The 22,988-nt window shown below is 43.2% G+C and overlaps 1 protein-coding gene across 1 annotated transcript in view; it reads right to left on the bottom strand.

Annotated features, from left to right (window-relative positions):
- The window catches only part of FRMPD3 (FERM and PDZ domain containing 3), a 212,939-nt gene extending 201,914 nt beyond the window's left edge, over positions 1 to 11,025 (bottom strand). Inside the window, exon 1 of the mRNA XM_063432397.1 lies at positions 10,996 to 11,025. The gene's annotated coding sequence lies outside the window, so the exon portion shown is untranslated. The remainder of the gene's footprint in view (positions 1 to 10,995) is intronic.
- Positions 11,026 to 22,988: the final 11,963 nt, after the last annotated feature.

The raw sequence follows: 22,988 nt of genomic DNA, 5'->3' as shown, positions 1-22,988 counted from the left end.
ATTTTCACGTAAAAGAAATAATCCTCCGGAGTAGCAAGATGAGGGCGAAGCCCCCAACAGAATTCCCCAACGTGAAAATCTTTGCAGACTTCTCAGCTGTAACACTCAAGAGGAGGAAAGAATTCCACCAAATTACTACCACACTACGCTCACAAGGCCTAAGGTACAGATGGGGGTTTCCCACTAAGCTGATCATTACCAAAGATGGTGAAACTACTATCATACCCACCCCCGAACAAGGCCTGAAGCAACTGAAGGCCTGGGACCTGCCTGTGGAGTTACCGGAACACCAAACGAAACCGACTGGACACCTCAAGCCCGACTGGAAGAAATCATCTAAAGGTCATTAAAGCCAGTTGACTCACTGGTTTATGAGATTGAGACATAACCAAATGGACAAGCGCGGACAAAATGGGACCGGGCCGGGCAAGCATCGCTAGATCGGGGCCTCCCGCAGAAACAGATAACTGTGACGAAGTGCAAACAGAGCAGGAATTGAACCGGGGGTCCCCGATCGGGAACAGCCGGCACAGACCACAGGGCCTCCCTCATATATAAATTGTAAAATGACACGAGACTTACCACCAGGAAAAGTGTAAGAGATTCAATCACCTCCACTGTTCTGGGCCTCCCGCCGCTCCGACAACGAGGCGCAAGCAGAGCCGGGGTGGATGTGGGGGCCCCAGGCCTAAACACATTCAGCACGAACTGCGAAGCCATTTCCTGGCAAGAGGTATGTGGACCACAAATAGACCGTTTAAAGCCTACCCTTCTCGGGCCGGGTCTCCTGCCGGCCCGTGACGAAGCTCAAGCAGAGCGGGAGCTGCGGTGGGAGCCCCGGGCCCGAATCAGTGAGAACAGGCCCCCCCCCCCCCCCGAATAGGATGATGCATGGAGCGCCAATATCACACTCATGATCTCTCCCGAACTGCCTCCACAGAACTGGGCCTCGCGCCGCACTGGTGACGAAGTGCAAACAGAGCGGGTGCGGACGCAGAGACCGAGGCAGAACACACAGTTTTGAACCGACCTGTACGAGTTATACTTCCCAACGAAGAAACATGTACTCTTTTTTTTCTTTCTTTTACAAAGGAAAAAACAGGCCGCATATGGACTACTCTTACGGAGCCGGGACCTCCCGCCGGCCTGTGACGAGGCGTGAGCAGAACCGGTACCGGCGCGGGGTCCCCCGGGTCCGGACTAACATATGTGAGTGAACTGATTATATTTGCAGTTTCCCCCAATTTCAGCCCAACCATCGAGGCAAGAATCCCCGAGCACGATTCATACTACATATATAAGGACATGTGTCGCTCCGCAGAGCCAGAGAACCTGCAACTAGAGACTCCGTACAAAGCCATGGCCTGCTAGGCCTGAAACACAAAACTGTAATGTATTGGGGGAACAGAACATGGTATAAAATATAGAAAAAACAAATGGGGAAGGGACAAGATAAAACTGCGGGGATGGAGTGGGAGGGAATGCTTGTGTGATATTTGGGGGGGGGGGGGTGGGGGACGATGGCAAGTCAGATGGGATGTTAATAGGGAAGATCTGTTATGGAACTTTGAGCAGGGAAAAGTTAGGTGGTATATACAATGTGTTAGTATGTAAATTGGTATGTCAGCTCCCCCCGCTCACTTACAGGCCTCACAGACCATAGCAAACTAAGCCACACAAATAGGTTACGCCCATGATGAACCACATGACACGGTAAGACAGGACACTAAAGAGACACTAAAGAGCCCCAGGAGCCGCAACTAAAACCCGGTCCCAGGCCCGAGCCCAAGTCCGTGCACCTTATGTAAGCAAGATGCAGCCAAATAAAATAGTTAAACCGAGCCCAGAAGGGCGCCAACAACCACGCAAATGGAGGAAAGAAATTTCTCCACTTCCCCGAGTGTGGAATACCCACACGAGATCTCCAAAGGAGATACCCTGTACATAGTTATCCCACCTTCCCTGTGTTACTTACCCTTAACCCCACCACAACCACGATTGCTCAAATTCCTAAATATAACATACAAAATACGCAACTCAAACCACTATCATCCAATCTATAGAGATGGTAGCCCAAAGCTTAGCTACTATAATCTAAGAGACCTAACAAGGGACGCATATAAAACACAACAAGAGGTAGAGGGACAAAATTCCCCGCAATACAAAAAACGAAACAATGCAAATCAAGGGCATACCGCCCCAATACAGACGCAACTTTTAAAACTCAATAAGTAAAGTATGAAAATACAAACCATTAATGCACGTGGCCTAAACACGCCACACAAAAGGAGGCTTCTCCTTGAAGATGCGATTCGAGCAAAAGTGGATGTACTCTGCGTACAAGAGACGCACTTTGTCCACAATAGGGTCCCTAACTTCGCCAGCAGAGACTACCCTGTACAATACCACTCAACATATTCCACAAAATCACGAGGGGTCTCCATCCTTATTCATAAATCGGTATCATTCGAACTCCTAACCCTTAAAAAAGATGCACAAGGCAGATACCTGATATTGGGCTGCACACTAAATAACTCATTGTACACTCTGGTGAGTGTATATGGACCTAACATCAATCAAAGAAATTTTCTGAATAAAGTTCTCAACAAGATTCACACTACCCAAAAACAGTCCATAATCCTATGTGGAGACCTGAACCACATACTGCAACCTAAACTTGATACCACATTAACAGACAAATCACCCAGACTCAAACAATTGCGTAAACAAGCGGCAGAAATTATGAAACTACTGACGGACCATGATCTATATGACACATGGAGGTCCCAATACCCCAATGGTCGAGAATACTCATTCTATTCCCCGGTACATGGCACGTACACGAGAATAGATTATATATTTACATCTGGGAACCTGCTTCCGCACGTAGAACACAGTGGGATAGGGAATATTGTTTGGTCCGACCATGCCCCGGTGCATCTATCCCTAAGGGACGCATTCCACTTCCGTGGGACAACACAATGGCGTCTGAACGACACCCTATTACATGACCAGGAGTTCTGCTCCAAACTCACAGACGAACTAACATCATACTTCAGCACTAATGACACACCTGACACCTCCCCTGCTACTTTATGGCAGGCTCACAAGGCGGTCATAAGGGGTACTCTCATCAGTCAATCATCCTACCTACACCGACGATCAAAAACAGAGTACATGGAGCTTCTGCGGGCGCTGAGGGACACGACCTCTGCACATACGCAAAACCCATCCCCAACCTCGCAACTCCGCATTGACCAACTAAGACAGAAATTGAATGACATACAATTGCGCAACACAGCACTTCTGACACATAGGTTAAAATTAAACACGTACACCCAAGGCAACAAAGCAGGGAAAGCACTGGCAGCGCTTCTGAAGCACAAAAGACAAAACGCAAAAATACCATACCTTGTAAACTCACAAGGGAATAAAGTGCACAACCCTCAGACTATAAATGACATGATGGCGGAGTACTATGAGACTCTGTATAACTTACGGACGGACAAACAAACACACCAACCCACAAACACGGACATAGAGGAATTCTTAGCCGGCATTAAATTACCACAATTACCAATACAAACCCAAAAAATGCTAGAGGACCACATTACCCAAACTGAAATTGCAGACACGATTAAAGCTCTCCCAAAGGGGAAATCACCAGGCCCTGATGGGTTCACAAATATCTATTACAAAACCTTTGCACATATTTTGATCCCCACATTAGAAAAACTATACAATAACATTATCACCACAGGAACTATTCCGGGAGAAATGTTACTGGCTCACATAACCACCTTACCAAAGCCAGGGAAACCCCCACACAAATGCCAAAACCTGCGCCCCATATCACTATTAAATACTGACTTAAAAATATTATCGAAGATATATGCCAATAGACTAGGTACCATTATACCATCTCTAATCAATGCCGACCAGGTGGGCTTCGTACGGGGCAGGCAAGGATCGGATGGAGCCAGAAAACTGATTAACATCCTTCACAAGATCCAGAAAACGGGGGAACCCAGTGTGGCTCTGTCGCTGGACGCAGAGAAAGCGTTTGACAGGCTACACTGGGGATACCTAAAGGCAGTACTAAGGAAATTCGCGTTCCCAAACAGCTTCATTACACTAGTCTCAACAATCTACGATAATCCAACAGCAAAAATAGTCAACGGGGGGTTCTCCTCCAGGCCATTCCACATCTCGAATGGCTCTAGGCAGGGCTGCCCACTGTCACCCCTACTCTACATTTTAGCTTTGGAACCATTAGCACAAAGTATAAGGGACTCTGATAAAATACAAGGGATTCATATAGGCGAGAGCTCGCATAAGATTACTCTGTTCGCAGACGACGTCATGCTTACTTTGGCTAAACCTGATATCTCCCTACCAGCCCTTCAGTCTTTAATACAACACTTTAGCAACTGCTCATATTACAAGCTAAATGTTACCAAGACGCAGGCTATGGGTCTCAATATCGCAGAGGACCAACTAGCAGTCCTACGTGGCTCGCATGCATATGACTGGAAAAGCGATCACCTAACATTTCTAGGTATCAATCTCACACCGTCCCCGCATAAACTACACAAGGCAAACTACGCAAAATTGTTAAACGAAATTAGATGCCAACTCCAAAGCTGGACAGGGAAATATGTCTCCTGGTTAGGTAGAATCGCGGCAGTGAAAATGATGGTTCTGCCGAAACTACAATACTTATTTAGAACTCTTCAGATTAGAGTGCCGATGCATTTCCTCACGGAAGCCCAACGATCCCTGAACCAATTCATTTGGGGGGGGGAAAGACCCAGAATTGCGGCAAGTATATTATATAGACCCTTTAAGGCAGGGGGAATGGGAGTACAGGATGTGAGGAAATATTATACCGCAGCCATGTTAAACACACTCATATCCACCTTCCACCACAAGACACCACATATTTGGAGCCAAATAGAAGCGGCACACACAGATGGGGCTCTGCTACCCACGCTCATATGGATACCCAAACATAAACGACCAAAATACAAAGACATATGCCCCACAACGGAGGCAACACTCCATGTATGGGACAACTACTATAGAAAACAATACGCAGCGACACACATATCCCCAGCTCTGCAGATCCAGGCTCTAAAAATCTTGATCCCCGGATTTGATTGTGGAGTGTGGAACAGATGTGGCATCGACAACATCTCCCAACTAATGACAAAAGGCCGACTAACGGACTTTCCAACATTAGTTGATACGTTTAATATCCCAAATAAAGCATATTTCTCATACCTGCAACTACAGTCTTGGATGCACAAGCATCTGACACAGCATAAGTCACAAAACCAGGGCCCTGAGCCCACTGATATGGAAAATCTATGCACTATGCGCAAACCTCCCCAACGGATGCTGTCAGTTCTATACAAGTTACTCCAGAAAGACGAACAGGTAGAGACATTAAGCTATGTAAGAGCATGGGAAAAAGAATTAAATCAAAACTTTCCAGGCGAGATGTGGTCTAAGGCCCTTACTGCACACAAACACCTTACTTTGAATGCTTCCCACATAGAAACTAGCAGGAAGGTGCTGTACCGATGGTATATGGTGCCAACCAGGCTACACAAAACAGATAAAGGCAAATCAGCTGAATGCTGGAGATGCAAAAAAGAAGCAGGAACAATGACCCACATATGGTGGTCATGTCCAGCGCTCAAATCCTTTTGGGAAGGTATATCAAAAGCCATAATGGAGGCAACAGGTACTACAATGCCTCACACACCAGAAACGTACCTACTACTGGTACTGCTATCAAAAATGCATAAGGCCGACCAATACCTAGCCTACCACATAGTTATTGCAGCACTCACAACAATTAGCAGAACATGGCTAAACACAAACCCCCCCAGTGTTGACCAATGCATCAACTCAATAGACACCACTAAGAAATACGAAATAGCAGCACGACGATTACGAACCACAAACAAATACTGGCAAGCGGCATGGGAAAAATGGGACACATGGCGCAAGGCAACCAGAGTGTGTACTCTAACGCAAGCCTCAAGCTACCACATCCATCTACATTTCCCTGCGTAGCAAACACTGAGGAAAGTGATAGACTCCTCCCCCCTTGCCCCCCCCTCCTTCTTCCCCCCCCCCCTTTTATCCCCCTAAATATGTTATAATTGTCAATCATTATATTCATCAGCTGGATGAGAAACGGGAACAGTTGCAGTTCATGTGTAACACTTTTATAGGTTCCTGAAATGTGTTTGATGACAACATGCTTTGTTTATGATGTAAACTTTATTCGATGTAATTGTGCTCGTTTGTCTATTCTAAAAATTCAATAAAATATTGAATATAAAAAAAAAAAAATTATATCACTTTACCAACTGAAGCAACTGTTTTAAGCTTTGTATCTGATAGTTGGTTAAACCAGCATAGCCAGTAACACTAGCATAATGTACTGTATACTAATGGGACCTCGTGACGTTTACCTAGCTTGACATAACTACCTATTGAAAATGTGCAGAACCAACATATACATCTCATTGAGCGAAGTGTTTTCTCTTGTGTTCAAATTATTGTTTAATTATATGTTACCGGATGCTTGACTACTCTACCTTATGTTTCTACTAGTAACTTTAAAAAAAAAAAAAAAAGTGTGCGCTGTTATTTGAAATGCCATACTATGTCCAACAATGTTTCTGATAATTAAGCTTGTGAAAGCTGTCGTGGCTAGACAAGCATGTACTGTTAACCTACGCACAACAAAAATAAAGATTTACAAAAAAAAAAAAATCTTACATATATTTAATTTTCCATTATAGTATAAATATACTCTTGATTTTTCAGCCCATGTAACTAAATATGTTTTATTTCAAAAATTCACTTACATATATTCAATTTCCCATTATAGTATAACTATACCCTTCATTTCTCTGACCCTGCAGTGGCGTCTGGAATTCTATCAGGGTGATTAGCTAATGTGAGAATTCAAACTCGAGGCCAGAGTAGCCGAACTGGAAGCATTGCAGATTTAGAGAATGTTTCCAAGTCGGTTATTTTTATCATGAATTTGAAATTTCCTCTAAATCAGTCTTACATTCTTCATCTTTCAAATCCAGTTTATCTCCTTCCTTCCTCTCACCTGACTATCCAAACTTAATACTGCTTGTCCAAATTAAGTTATAGGAATTTGTGCTTCAGTAGGGAATGCTTTCTTAAACTAAATATCTATAGTTTATGTTACTATACTTTCCAGCCTTGACCAAGAATATTTCTTCTCTTTTATTCCTGACTTTTATTGACCACATCTTAAAGGGATATTCAACTGTCCAAATACAAAAAAATGATCACCGTTATGTAGATTTACTCCCAAATGAAAACATACATGCATTTAACCATACATCTTTTCATTTGGGTATATCTAAAAACAGCTTGCAAAAGCTGCAGAACTCTAGTCTCAAGACTTTGCAAGCCCTCCTATTGTAACAAAGCTCAGACTTTCTGTGGCTGTCCAATCACAAACTTCAGAGGAGAGTGGAGAGTAAAGGGGTAATGAGCATGGGAGAGAGAATGGAGTAATAAACATAGGTGAGAGAGAATGAGAGTGAAGGGACCATGAGCATGGGAGGGGGAGCTAGTATGGGGGAGAGAGAATGAGGTAATGAGAATGACAAGGGGGAGAGAGAATGGAGTAGAGGAAAATGGTAATGAACACAGCAGTAATAGCGTGTACCTGCTGGCTGCTGAAGATAGGAGAGAGATTACCACATGCCTATCATTCAAAGACACGGGATAACTAATAGGGATTGTGTGTCTTTATTTCATGCAGTAGCGGCGTGTAGATACTGGCATCTCACTGATCACAGCCTATACCATCTTTCTGCTGCCTTGACATTCGCATTCTCTGTAATTTTGGTCTACGGGATACTGTTTTCTCCTGGTGCTCCTAATTCCTCTCCCAGCGCTCTTTCAGTGTTTCTTTCTCTGACTCTGCCTCCTCCCCCCAACCACTCTCTGTCGGCGTCCCCCAAGGTTCTGTCCTTGGTCCCCTACCGTTCTCTATCTATACTGCCTCCCTTGGTAAACCCATCAGCTCCTTTGGCTTCCGTTATAATTTCTATGCGGATGACACGCAAATCTACCTGTCCTCTCCTGATCTCTCTCCGCTAATCTTGACTCGTGTCTCTGACTGCCTCTCTTCGATTTCCAACTAGATGGCTGCTCACTTCCTTAAACTCAACCTGTCCAAAACAGAACTTCTGGTCTTTACTCCCTCAAGTGTCACTACTCCTGTGTCTGTCTCCCTCCAAGTCAACGGTGCTACCATCACCTCTACCTTGCAGGCTCGCTGCCTGGGTGTTCTGTTTGACTCCAACCTCTCCTTCACCCCTCATATCCAATCAATCGCCAAATCCTGTCGCTTCCATCTCAAAAACATAGTGCGCATCTGCCCCTATTTAACCCCGGATGTGGCTAAGGTGCTGGTCCATGCTCTTGTTCTCTCTCACCTTGACTACTACAATACCCTTCTCAGTGGTCTTACATGTTCTCAGATTGCACCGCTGCAATCTATAATGAATGCGGCAGCGAGGCTCATTTTCCTGTCCTCTCGCACCTCCCACGCCTCTCCACTCTGTCAGTCCTTGCACTTCCAGTTAGATATAGGGCTCAATTTAAAATCCTGGTGCTTGCTTACAAGTCCCTACTAATTCTGCTCCAACCTACCTATCCTCCCTAATACACAAATATGTCCCGCCGAGGCCCCTACGCATATCCTCTATCCGTACTCCCACCTCTAATGCTCGACTCCAAGATTTCTCATGGGCTGCACCTCTTCTGTGAAACTCCATTCCCTTCTCTGTAAGACTTTCACCCAGTCTCCACTCATTCAAAAAATCATTGAAGACTCACTTCTTCAAGAAAGCATATCAAATAAACTGTTAGCAGGTTTTTACCCCCCACCCCCCATGACTCCTCTCCTGCAACTGACAAAAATTACCTACTAAGCCCTCATTGAATACTTTTCTAACAACCTACTTTGTACCCCTACTTTTACCCTTTGTGTCACTATACCCCACTCCCTCTAGAATGTAAGCTCATTGAGCAGGGCCCTCCACCTCTCTGTTCCTGTACGTCCAGTTGTCTGGTTACAACAACATGTCTGTGAGTCCACTCATTGTACAGCGCTACGGAATCTGATGTCGCTATATAAATAAAATAATAATAACAATACCAGCTGCCTAGACGTGGGAGGAGTGTGATTGCGGCCATCAATCATACTTCTATCATTGAAAAATATGCGATTGCTAAAACAAGAAGCCACAGTGGCTGCCGGGAGAGCCGGCGGGCAGATGCATGCTGGGATCTCAATGATCCCAACAGGCACTTGACAGGAGAAATAAGGGGTGCCCTACTGAGTCTTTACTATGGGGATGTTTAGCTTAGCCACTGAGTTAAAGTGCTTTAGGAGTCTGGAGTGTTCATTTAAGTATTTACAACCTTCATCTTCCTTTTGTCATCAACTACTACTCTCAATGAGAAAATATCCATTATCAGTCTTGACATTTAATTGCGTTATACTCCTATTAAGCAGTCGGCAACTTAGCCCCCTGTGAATATAGCCAGAGTTAGTTAACAGTTATTTTCTAGCCCAATATGTGTTCTTCTTGATATTGGCTCATTTTCACATACTAGTCCGTGCTATTAAAAAACAAATAATGAGTGATACTATTGAATTATTGAATTTGACAATATTTCTACATGAAAAATACTTGTTTAAGCTGTGTCATGCTTTTTTTATGTAGGTAACATATTATGGTTATGTGGTAGCTAGCATGACCTGTGAAATATACAGACTGAAGCCAATGTAAGCAAGAGATTTACACAGCAGCTCAGTATCTCAGTATCATGATAAAGAACCTAACCCAAAGAATACATTTAAAGGCTGAGATGCATGCAGCTTTGTTTAATCATGTATTTATAATTAAGAAATACCAGCAAACAGTTAACGGCTAACACACATAAGTGGCATGCATCACATAGCTTGAGAATTTTATAGAGATAATATTGTTACACAGAGCTGCACTTTAAATACCTAGTGGATATTTAGATCAATAATCAAAAAGCAGATATATAAATATAGATGAATAGCCATGAAAACCATGTATAAAGACATTTATATGACAGCTGTGAGGACATAGTGCTACAAGAGATAATAGGGGCTAGCATTGCATATTTGTATGTATGTACCTGTATATAATCTAAATATATATATTTATTACAAACTTTATGTTTCTGTTCATTATACAATGCATTTTTTTCTTGTCCCTGCAAAGCATTGATTGCAGTAAGAAATAGCAGTATATTATTGCACATTTCAATTTTCTTGGCTGTAATGCAACCTTAAATATCATTTATATATATATATATATATATATATATATATATATATATATATATATATATACACACACACACACTTGTCCAGCTCTTAATGATCATTTTTGTCTGTTACATCTCAGACTAAACTAGCTTTTACATGCCCTTTTCGTTCATGTAATTGCATTTTCAGTAAACAGCAGTCATGAATGCCTTATTTTACTGCTTATTACCTGTTTGCAGCAGCAGCAGAGCAGCTAAAATCCTGATTACAGATTTTACATTCCCATGCAATCATGCAGTCTCAACACAAAATATAATCTATTGGTTCTAAGAAAAAAAAAATGCAGCCTTGAAGCCAGTCTTCACCATTAGATAAGAACCCCATCACATAAAATAAACTGCAAAGAGAACCAGTTTGCATACGCAGCATGCATTCTTGAAAATGCATTGACAATTGTATACATGTTTATGTGCTTTCTATGCTACGTGTACCTCTAAATACATACATATGAATGCAGAGTATGCACACATAAATGCACATTTGCTGCACGATTAATTTCACAGACACATATGTAGAGAAGAGGCATGCACAGACACCCTCTGGAAAAATGTTACCTGTTTGATGGCTGATGCAGGGTGGGGGGTCCAGTCTGTGCTAGGTCTAAAGGATATAAAAGGAGTCAGTGCAGATGAGAGAGGGAGGGAAGAGTTGAGGGGGAAAAAAAGAAAAGGGGTGGGTAGTGGAGAGATGGAGGAGATTCATTCATTCTGTGTTTGGAACGAAAAATACAGACAGTCTTCCTCTATGACTGTGTGGAAAGAGTTAAAAAAAAAAAAGGCACTATTAATACAAATAAATAAATAAAAAAGGGAGGGAGCAGAGGGAAAAAAAGCACAGATAGATGGAGTAGACTGCTTGGGGTGTGACCATTTCAGTGTCAATATTTACTGGAGCTGTGACAGTCAACATGCAGGAGGAGAGGACTGCATATAAATATTGATGTCTCTTTATACAGGTGCTCACCATAATGTGACAGGCAGATTCGTGCATTTTCCACCCAGAGCTACCGCATTCACAACAGGAGCAATCATGAGAAATAGCAGCGTTCACCTTAAACTGTCTCATATGCAGCACAGACCCATGACTCTAGTACAAACAGCTAAATAAAATGCTATGGTGACAGCTGCAGACCCCCATAGACTACAACAGGTCATTATGTTTAAGGGGGTGTAGCAGCCTCTATAAGTTGCGATATTCACTTAGTATCATTTTACAGAGAAAATGTCAATCACAATCAACGATTGCTTTCAAAGTAACAGTTTTTATACCAAGATTTCACAAGGGTAGCACAAGAGAGGATATGTCAGGCAGGGGTGGATCCAGAACCTAATCTCAGGAGGGGCACTGGCAGATCATTTAAAGAAACAATCCAGGTACAAAACCACTACAGCTCTCTGTAGTGGTTTTGGTGCCAGGAGTCCCGTGGCGCCCTCCTAGAGTAAGTAGTCAAATCGTTTAAAAAACAGTTTGATAACTTACCTGGGGTATGCCGGTATAGGGGCAGAAATGTGTGTGTGAGGGCTGCAATCACTGGCGTACATACCGCGGCCGCAGGGGTCGCAGCTGCGACCGGGCCTCCAGGGACCCGCCCGCCCTGTGACCCGGTATGCACGCCAGTGTGGCCAAATTTTGCCAGCCTATTCTCCTGGGGGGCCCAGGAGCTGGCTACCTCAGGGCCCCCGAGGCTGGCAGAGGCATCACTTTGAGGGCGGCTGGTCCTGCGGGCGCTCAAGGTAGCACTCTCCCCTTAGCGATCTCTGCCCAGCTCCCTTGGAGCTGGGCAGAGAGCGCACGGGGATATTTCCCCCCTCGCGCGTCCGCAGGACCGGCCGCCCAGCAGCCCCACTGGACCCCAGGGACAGCAGGAATTCCCTTCAGCACTCCAAAAGGTAGGGAGCCTAGGGATTAAATAAAAATAAATGTGAGTGTGTATGTGTGTTAGTGTGTGTGTTACTGTGTGTGTGTGTCTGTTAACGAGTGTGTTAGTTTGTGTCAGTGAGTGTTACTGTGTGTGTTAGTTTGTGTGTGTCTGCTAGTGAGTGTCAGTAAGTGTGTTAGTGAGTGTTACTGTGTGTGTGTGTCACTGAGTGTGTTTGTGTGTCTGTTATTGAGTGTGTTTCTGCTAGTGAGTGTCAGTGTGTGTGTGTTAGTTTGTGTGTGTGTTACTGTGTGTCTGTTACTGAGTGTGTTAGTTTGTGTTTGTCTGTTAGTGAGTGTGTGTTTGTCAGTGAGAGTGTATGTTTTGTAAGTGAGTGTGTGTGTGTCTGTCAGCTAGTGTGTATGGGTCTGTTTGTGAGAGTGTGTGTGTGGTTAAAACCCCTTCAGCACTTACCTTTTTCCAGCGCCGGGCTCCCCTGGCGCTGGGGATCTCTCCGCCCCGATCCGCCTCCCAGCTCCGATTGCGCGCGCGCATTCAAACCGGCCATAGGAAAGCATTACTCAATGCTTTCCTATGGACGTCCAGCGGAATTGCGGAAGCGCCTCTAGCGGCTGTCAGTGAGACAGCTACTAGAGGCTGGATTAAGCCTCAGTGAAACATAGCAGTTCTGTGTGTGTATTCAGCAGTCCTTGTGTGTGTATTCAGCAGTCTATTTGTTTGTAATGTATGAATGTATTGCATTTGTTGGATGTACCAATAAATATAAGCGTAATTTTATCAATAAATAAAAAATGTTATTCCTGTGACTGGTTGTGTAGGCAGGGCCCCAGTGCACTGCTTTGCCCGGGGGCCAATAATTTTGTTAAGATGGCACTGTGTATGGGGGTGCAGTGCGTGTGAGAGAGGGGTGCAGTCAGGGCCGGACTGGGAAAAAAATTTGCCTGGGCATTTTTTTATCACAGCGGCCCCCTGAGAAGGGGGTGGGGACAGAGAGGGTGTGTTTTGTCATCACTAATGACAAGCACGCCCCCTCTCAAAATGAGCATGTTGGTTCAATGCACAGAGCCCCGCTAAAGAGCTCTAGCATGAGAAAAAGGCCCTGTATTTGATCTGCGCAGCGCAAGCAAATTTAATAAAAATGCTTGTGCTGTGTTTGCTTTTTTTTGTAAATATATTTTTATTATCATTTTACGTTCACAGTGAGACTCGCAGGTCTGTTCGAGTGTATTGTAACTGAAGCACAACATGTGCCAGAACGTGTATGAAAAAATAAGTAGGTATTCGGGCGCGCAGGCCCATAGCAGTACAGGTCCCTGTTCAGTAATACAGTGGTTAGGCATCCATTGTTATTTTCGCGTGTCCCCCCTGGTTTGATTGTACACTGCCTCCCATCTAGTTTCCGTCAGGGCGTCTAGGTCTAGTGTGTGCGCGGCCTTGTCTTGTTGAGTGAGGGAGGTGACAGGTTAGTACTGTGTCGGTGACCCGTAAGTCACCGCAGGCTTCGTGTGATGTATGCCTATTGGACTCATGATTCCACTGTCAAGTGGTCAAATATGTCCTAGTTTCTTCTGAGTATGGGTCTGTGGCCCAAATAAGGTTTGCGGGAAAAGAAGGGGGGGCGGAGATCGAGGAGGGGGGGGAGGTTGCAGGCGGTGCGGGGAAGTTAGTGGGGCAGGGTGGCGGGGTCAGTCGTGGGCGTCCGTTCCGTCAGGTGGGTCCTCTGCATCTAGTCGGGCGGTGAAGTCTGCCGGTGTGGTGGATACGATCCAGTGTGTCCAGATCTCTATGTATTTTGCGGTGGTGTTAGTCGCCCCCGAGTGTAGTTCTTCTATCGCCCTGAGCTCTTCCATTTGGTTGAACCATGTCCTGAGAGGAGGGGACCTATCTTGTTTGGCCACATTAAGGATTCTAATGGTCATGGACTTCTTGTATCGGGATCTGGGTACGGTCGTGTGGTGTAGTAGCATTGCTGCTGGCTCCAGTGGCGGTGGTGCGTCTGAGAATTTCTCTAGGATGGCATGTATGCCCATCCAGAATGGTTTAATTCTATGGCATTCCCACTGTAGTGTAGTGCCCTTTGCCTCTCCACACCTCCAGCACAGGTCGGAGCATGAGGGGTCTATTGCGTGGAGTTTTTATGGGGTACGGTACCACTAGCTCAGTAGTTTAAATGCCGTCTCTTGTGTCTTGGTGAAGGTAGAACAGTGGTGTGTGAGATAGCATATTTTTTCCCACTCTGTCTCGGTAAATGTCTTCCCCAGTGCAGTTTCCCATTTGCCCTTGAAGGCAGGAATCTCTGTCGGAGTCTCCCTTTGTAGTAGTGAGTATATGAATGATATGCCGTGGGGTAGAGGGTCAGGTTAGGAAGTGTCTTCCGGACCGTGTGTGTGTATATGTGATGTAATATGGGGATGGGTGTGTGGATGATGTTCCTGAAGGCGCTCGGGTCGAGGCCGGGGGGGGGGGGGGGCGAGGTTGTGAATTAAGGGCAGCAGAGGTGAAGGGTGTTGGGTTAGTCCGTGCGCTGTGTTTGCTTTTAACCTGTCTCTGGTGTCTCCATAAGTGGGATACCAGGGGACAAAAGGGCCAGGAAATCGTATAGTGCATGTGTTTGAAGCCTGCTTGTTGGATTGCGTGTGTGTAGAGTGAGCTGATTGTGCTGTGGTATTGTGTAAATAGGTTGCTTTAATTCGAGTTTGTGGTGTAATGTGTTGCTAGGGGCTGCAGAGAGAGTGTATATAGGGGCATAGTGTGTATAGGGGATGTAGCGAGTGTGTGCATACGGGCTATATTGTGTGTGTGTATATAGGTGACATAGTGTGTGTAGGGGTTGTAAAGAATGTTGTATGTGTTGGCTTACAAGGAATGTAGTATGTGCATAGGGGATCCAGAGTTTGTATGTCAGGAATGTAGTGTGTAGGTGGTGGGGTGTTTGTGTATGGGATCTAGAGTGTGTATAAGAGATCGTATGTATAAGAGATCGTGTGTGTGTGTGTGTGTGTGTGTGTATGTATGTGTGTGTGTGTAGAGGATTCAGAGTGTATATAGGGTAAGGGATCTAGCGTGTATCTGGAGCATCGTGTGTAGTGGTGCAGTGTGAGGGGTGCTGTAGTATATATATATATATATATATATATACACATATATATATGTTTGGACGTATTGTATGTCTGAGGGGTGCAGTGTGTTGAGTGTGCTGTGTGTATGTGTAAAGGATGCAGCATCTGTGTGAGGGGTGCAGTGTGTGTGCAAGAGGGGTGCAGTGTGTGTGAGGGTGTTCTTATCTGCCGTCACATTTCATGTTTCTAATTATCTTTGTCGGTTAACTCACTGAGGGTTATTTTATATATTACCTACGTGTGTGTGCTGTATATGTATGAGAGTGTGCTATGTGTCTGAGGGTGCTGTGTGAGTCTGAGGGAGCTGTTAGTCTGTGTGCGGGTGCTGTGTGTCACGGCAAGGGTGCATAATTTATTGTTGCACTATGGAATATTGTCCTTTAATGTAATTTGTGTAGTGCATTAAGGACCTGCCAGCCTGGCAGAGATGGTATTGTCAATGTCAAAAGGGGTTAATTTGATTGTATGGAGGTCAAAAGAGGTTAGATGTTTTGAAGCTGGGACTCCCCACGAGGTCAGACAACAGAAGGGGTAGTTTTAACGACATAGGGATGTGTAAAGGATTTTACCATATTGATGTGAAGTATCAGATCAGTGCTCTGCAAGGTGTGAGGTTCTAAACTTGGAAAAAGTCTGGATGTCTCTTCATCCATTTGGTATGTATCTTGTAATTAATGAGGCAATCTCTTGATATGTTAATGGCCATTAGCCTTGTTCCAGTATCATATCCAAAGGAAGGGGGGGAAAAAACATTCATATTTACCCCACAGAAGAATATTTAAGCCTTATTTTTAATATTTTAATTAAGCCTAGACATGAGTTGCACAACTTAAACCATGTGGCAGGGATTGTTACATCCGCTATATTGGGTCAACAGTAAGGAATGTGACATGTCTATGGATTGAGAAAATAATAACAAATTCATAGATCTAATTATTATTTCTGTGCCAGGTGCATAAGAGAAGATATAGTCAAATGTTTCCATTTGGATTGAGGTTGGTCTGCAACACTTATTTCTATAGGTACACATTAACTCCACCCCTGGGCAAGACTGGATAATCCACAGGGTATATATCCAATTATTTGGAAGGGTTTTTGTGTACTTGCTTGGGGCCAATATCTAATTTTGATTGAGTCACCATCATCATTCCTTGCCAGAGACCCCCAGGGCAGAAGTTTTTCTTTGAAAACCTAAGTGAGTAATTAGGACTTCTGTTATTTTATCCTTTTTGGGTTTTATCTGTTGTTGGTGTAAATCATTTGTGTTTCATCTTTATTTTTGTATGCACTGTGACTATTTTTTGCTCATAATAAACATTAATTTATTAAATTCTGCCTTTGTCTGGTTACGAATCACGTTACCTAAAGAGACTAATTAGTATTTTGCAATTACATAGCTATTATTGATTTACCTGGGGGACCAAGGCACCGCATTTATAAATTGTCTTGGTGGTGACAGCGTTAAAATAGTAATAGTTATATTATTATGTTGAAGTGTGAGTGGTGTTAAGGGGGTTTTGTCATTATTTCCAGTCTAGTGCAGACAAATAGTAAGCTTTAACCATTTCCCCAGAGTAGAGTGCGTTTGTGACAAATTGGTGGGATAACTAAAAGATTTTTCATCTTTTTGTACCAGATTTTAGTGTTGCTGGATTTGTTGGTTAATCCAGGCATTAACCCCTTAAGGACCGCTGACGGTTCAGGACCGTCAGCGGTAAAATGTGCGTTTGGACCGCTGACGGTCCTGAACCGTCATAACGGTCAGGGGCTACTTACCTGATCGCCGTCGGTCCCACAGCGGTGATCAGTGCTCCTCCCAGTCCAGGGGGACTGCCTGTCTGCCCGGGCAGTCCCCCCTCGGCAGATCAGGACCCCACGGCCATGTGATCACTCGATCACATGACCGCAATAGGGGTCCATGTGTCTGCCTGCAGGGGGACTGTCTGTGCTGACAGGCAGTCTCCCTGCAAGTGTAAAATCCAAAATAAAGTGTAAAAAAAAAACAATCAGTGTAAAAAAAAAAATAATATGTGTATATATATATATATGATATATATACATGTATTATATCTATATATACCTATATATAATATATGTATATATATCATATATATAATGTCATACTAAGTGTATTTTTATATTTATATATACGTATATTAATATAAAAATACACTTATATTTAAATTACACACGAATATATACAATATATATAATAACTATATATATGGTATATATATATTATTATAAAATACAAATAATATGTTAATAAAAATAAATAACAAAAATAAAAATAATTTTTAATAATTAAAAAAAATTATATATATATAAGCAATTTTATTCTAACAGTATTTTGATATTGATATATATATATTTATATCAAAATACACTTAGAATGTAATGATATATATATCTATGTATAAATAAATAAATAAAAATAATACGAAATATACATATGTCCACATACATAATTACATAAAAAATGTCATAAATATACACGTAGACGTCAAATATATAAATATGTATACATATTAAAATTCTACGTGCATATTTATGTAATATTTTTACCTAATTAAGTAATTTTAATGATTGCAATTTGAGGGACCTGCCTGCCAACCCAGGCCAAAAGTCCAGATAATTTAATTTGCTAGCACTGTGTTTAACCCTGTAACTTTCTATGACACCCTAAATCCTGTACATGGGGGTACTGTTTTACTCGGGAGACTTCGCTGAACACAAATATTAGTGTTTCAAAACAGTAAAACATATCACAGCGATGATATTGTCAGTGAAAGTGAAGTTTTTTGCATTTTTCACACACAAACAGCTCTTTCACTGAGGATATTATTGCTGTGATATATTTTACTGTTCTGATACACTAATATTTGTGTTCAGCGAAGTCTCCTGAGTATAACAGTACCCCACATGTAGAGGTTTTATAGTGTTTGTGAAAGTTACAGGGTCAAATATAAGGCTTGATTTTACTTTTTTTTTTTTTTATTGAAATTTATCAAATTGGTTAGGTTGCCTTTGAGAGCGTATGGTAGCCAAGGAATGAGAATTAGCCCCATGATGGCATACCATTTGCAAAAGAAGACAACCCAAGGTATTGCAAATGAGGTATGTTCAGCCTTTTGTAGTAGCCACTTAGTCACAAACACCGGCCAAAGTTAGCGTTTTTTGCATTTTTAACACACAAACAAATATAAATGCTAACTTTGGCCAGTGTTTGTGACTAGGTGGCTACTAAAAAAGACTGGACATACCCCATTTTGAATACCCTGGGTTGTCTACTTTAAAAAATATTTACATGTTAGGTGTGTTTCGGGGATTTATGACAGATAACGGTGTAACAATGTCACTATTGATACATTTAAAATATATATATATTGAAACCGCAATTTCCTACTTGTATTTATAGGCCTATAACTTGCAAAAAAAAGCAATAAAGCATGTAAACACTGGGTGTTTTTAAACTCGGGACAACATTTTTAATCTATTTAGCAGTTTTTTTCATTAGCTTTTGTAGATAAGTAAAAGATTTTTCAAGTAAAAGTCCAAAAACATGTTTTTTTTTTATTTTTCACCATATTTTATTATTTTTTTTAAATACAATATATTGCATAATATAAATACTGGTATGTAAAGAAAGCCCTTCTTGTCGTGAAAAAAACAATATATAACTTGTATGGGAACCGTAAATGAGAGAGCGGAAAATTACAGCTAAACACAAACACCACAAAAGTGTTAAAACTGCTCTGGTCCTTAACGTACAAACATCGCAAAAACAGGCCGGTGCTTAAGGGGTTAAAAGAAATTGTGTCTCAATTCCCAATGGCTGAACTAATATATTTACACCTCAACAGTCCCCTCCCCCTTCTGTTTTTTGTTTGCTATCTTTTATTTACCAAATGGAGTACCAGGCGCAATCCAAGGCAGTGCTGGGAGAGAGCTATTCCCTGTCGGGGAAAAACAAAAGCAACCAAGTGGGGCACATCAGTGATAGTCCTCTGTATTGTTTGTAACCAGATCAGAGGGCAACAACACAGTGGGAGAAAAGATAACTGTGGGACTCAGGGACACTGGGGTAGATGTGACTCTGAGGACATAATTCCTGGCAGGACTCTAGCAGTTAAAGGAATTGGTGGGTATGTCTTGTAGTGCCACTGGCACGAGTTTATTTGGATTGGGGATCGGGGAAGGGTTTCAGAAATGTGGGGGTAGATGCTAACATTCCTTTAAATGTATTAGGTAGATTGTTATCTCAGTATGTGCCTGAAAGTGATATGTGTTACCAACCCATGCCCTGTAGGGGCCCTACTGTGCAGAGGGCAGTAAGTAAGAGTGTGCCAAGACAAAGTTGCTTGGAGGGAGGGCAGAATGTGTGTCAATCTGTGCCAGAACCAGGGGTGTCTGTGGAAACATGTGAAAATGTGTGTAGGCAATTATGCTGGGAGGGAGGGCAGAATGAGCATGCGTGCCAGAACTAGCGAGGTCTGCAATACCATGTGGGAATGGGCAAAAACAACTTCACGGGGAGGTAGGGCAGGATGAGCATGTGTGCCTATCCGTGTCATAGCCAGGGTTGTTTGAGGAACCAGGGCAGGATAAGTTGGTAGGTTCACCTGCGTCTCAGTCAGGAGTGGATCAGGGGCCAGATTTAGGAGAGTTGGAGGGGCTATGTGGGATTATGGGAAGATGGCCTGGCTGGGAGAGAAAAGTATGTGAGTGTGTGCAACATTTTGTGCCTAACCAAGGGGTGTACAGGGAAAGCCTTCTAGCGAGAGGGGGCTGAAAAAATATTTGTGCCAAAATGTGCCTGACGCAAATGTATCTGATGTGCTGTGTGAAAATGGAGAGGGACAGCGGAGTGTGTGAGCCTTACTCTGCGCCAGACTCCCAGGTTCTGTATGTGTGAGAATATGGAGTGAAAGTGAGGGAGAGACAGGGGTTCCATCAGTAGAAAGGGGGACCTATCCACAGTCTACCCAAAGTGAAGGGCAGGAACAGACTCAGCTTGTGGGTCCAGGGAGGATGTCAGCAGGGGAGCATACTGTTGGGGGAACCAGGAAACTTGTCAGCGGAGCTTATTACCATTTAACATAGTCGCATACACCCCAGCCAGCTCAGGAGCAGGAGTCTGTCACTAAGCCACTCTCTGATTCTGAACCAAAGGTTTAGAGTCAGATAGTGAAATGAGCCAAGCAGGCAGACCCTAAAAAAAAAAAAAAAGTTGTTGATACAGTGCAAGTACCGTGGGAGTGTTCTCTGTCTCATCTTTTGTTTGCTCACAGGGGAGTACTGCAGAAATCTGTTGGTTTCTTCCCCTTAGAGCTACTACATGGGCGCAGTGGGTGTGGCCCAAGAGATGAGCACAGAGAGCAGTGGGAAATGGAAACAGGCAAATATTGTTGAATGGGTTAGGCAGTGGCTAAATGACAGTCAACAGAGGGTTGTAGTCAATGGAGTATATTCAAAGCAAGGTCTAGTTACCAGTGGGGTACCTCAGTAGTGATGTACCGAACTGTCCGCCGGCGAACAGTTCCCGGCGAACTTAGCGTGTTCGCGTTCGCCGCGGCGGGCGGACACATGCGCAGTTCGATCCGCCCCCTATTCGTCATCATTGGGCAAACTTTGACCCTGTGCCTCTCGGTCAGCAGACACATTCCAGCCAATCAGCAGCACTCCCTCCCTTCCACACCCTCCAACCTCCCTCCCAGCATCCATTTTCGATTCATTCTGAAGCTGCATGCTTAGTGAGAGGAGGGAAAGTTTAGCTGCTGCTGATTAGATAGGGAAATTGATAGCTAGGCTAGGGTATTCAGTGTCCACTACAATCCTGAAGGACTCATCTGATCTCTGATGTAAGGACAGCACCCCAAAAAGCCCTTTTTAGGGCTATAACATCAGGCTGCTTTTTTTTTTTTTCTTCCTGTGTAATGTAATTGCAGGTGCCTGCCTGCCAGCTTCTGTGTGAGGTTCACATTGGATACTGTGCCTACTTGCCCAGTGCCACCACTCATATCTGTTTTAACAATAGGTTAAGCTTTACATTTAAAATATTTTTTTTTTTCACTGTAATAGAAGAGCAGTTGCCTGCCTGCCAGCTTCTGTGTGAGGTTCACATTGGATACTGTGCCCACTTGCCCAGTGCCACCACTCATATCTGTTTTAACAATTGGTTAAGCTTTAGATTTAAAATAAATAATTAGTTTTCACTGTAATAGAAGAGCAGTTGCCTGCCTGCCAGCTTCTGTGTCAGGTTGGATGCCTTGCCCATTTGCACAGTCAGTGCCACCACTCATATCTGTTTTAACAATTGGTTAAGCTTTAGATTTTAAATACATAATTTTTTTCACTGTAATAGAAGAGCAGTTACCTGCCTGCCAGCTTCTGTGTCAGGTTGGATGCCTTGCCCATTTGCACAGTCAGTGCCATCACTCATATCTGTTTTAACAATAGCTTAAGCTTTAGATTTTAAAGAATCATTTTTTTTCACTGTAATAGAAGAGCAGTTGCCTGCCTGCCAGCTTCTGTGTCAGGTTGGATGCCTTGCCCATTTGCACAGTCAGTGCCACCACTCATATCTGTTTTAACAATAGCTTAAGCATTAGATTTTAAAGAAATCATTTTTTTTTCACTGTAATAGAAGATCAGTTAGTTGTCTGCAAGCGTCTGGGTGTCAGGCCTACTTCAGCGTGTGCTCTGCAGACCTGTGCCAGCGTGCTTTGACAGTTGCCAATCATATCTGGTGTCTCTTTAGCGTGCTTTTACAAAGAAAAAAGGTTTCCAGTGTAAGCTAATAGCAGCCAGTCAGTGTCCTTCAAGCGGCTCTGTCAGGCCTTCCTTCAGCGTGTGCCCTGCACAACCCTGCCAGCGTACTTTGACAGTTGCCACTCATATCTGGTGTCTCTATAGCGTGCTTTTACAACCAAAATTTTGTTTCCACTGTAATAGAAGAGCAGTTGCCTGCCTGCCAGCTTCTGTGTGAGGTTCACATTGGATACTGTGCCTACTTGCCCAGTGCCACCACTCATATCTGTTTTAACAATTGGTTAAGCTTTAGATTTAAAATAAATAATTTGTTTTCACTGTAATAGAAGAGCAGTTGCCTGCCTGCCAGCTTCTGTGTCAGGTTGGATGCCTTGCCCATTTGCACAGTCAGTGCCACCACTCATATCTGTTTTAACAATTGGTTAAGCTTTAGATTTTAAATAAATAATTTGTTTTCATTGTAATAGAAGAGCAGTTGCCTGCCTGACAGCTTCTGTGTGAGGTTCACATTGGATACTGTGCCTACTTGCCCAGTGCCACCACTCATATCTGTTTTAACAATAGCTTAAGCTTTAGATTTTAAAGAAATAATTTTTTTCACTGTAATAGAAGAGCAGTTGCCTGCCTGCCAGCTTCTGTGTCAGGTTGGAAGCCTTGCCCATTTGCACAGTCAGTGCCACCACTCATATCTGTTTTAACAATAGCTTGAGCTTTAGATTTTAAAGAAATCATTTTTTTTCACTGTTATAGATTGAATAGCAGTTACTTGTCTTCAAGC

The sequence above is a fragment of the Pelobates fuscus genome, chromosome 9 (assembly GCF_036172605.1).
Source record: "Pelobates fuscus isolate aPelFus1 chromosome 9, aPelFus1.pri, whole genome shotgun sequence".
Classification (NCBI taxonomy): Eukaryota; Metazoa; Chordata; class Amphibia; order Anura; family Pelobatidae; genus Pelobates; species Pelobates fuscus.
The sequence above is the reverse complement of the archived record's forward strand: the minus strand, read 5'-3'. Positions and strand labels throughout refer to the sequence as shown.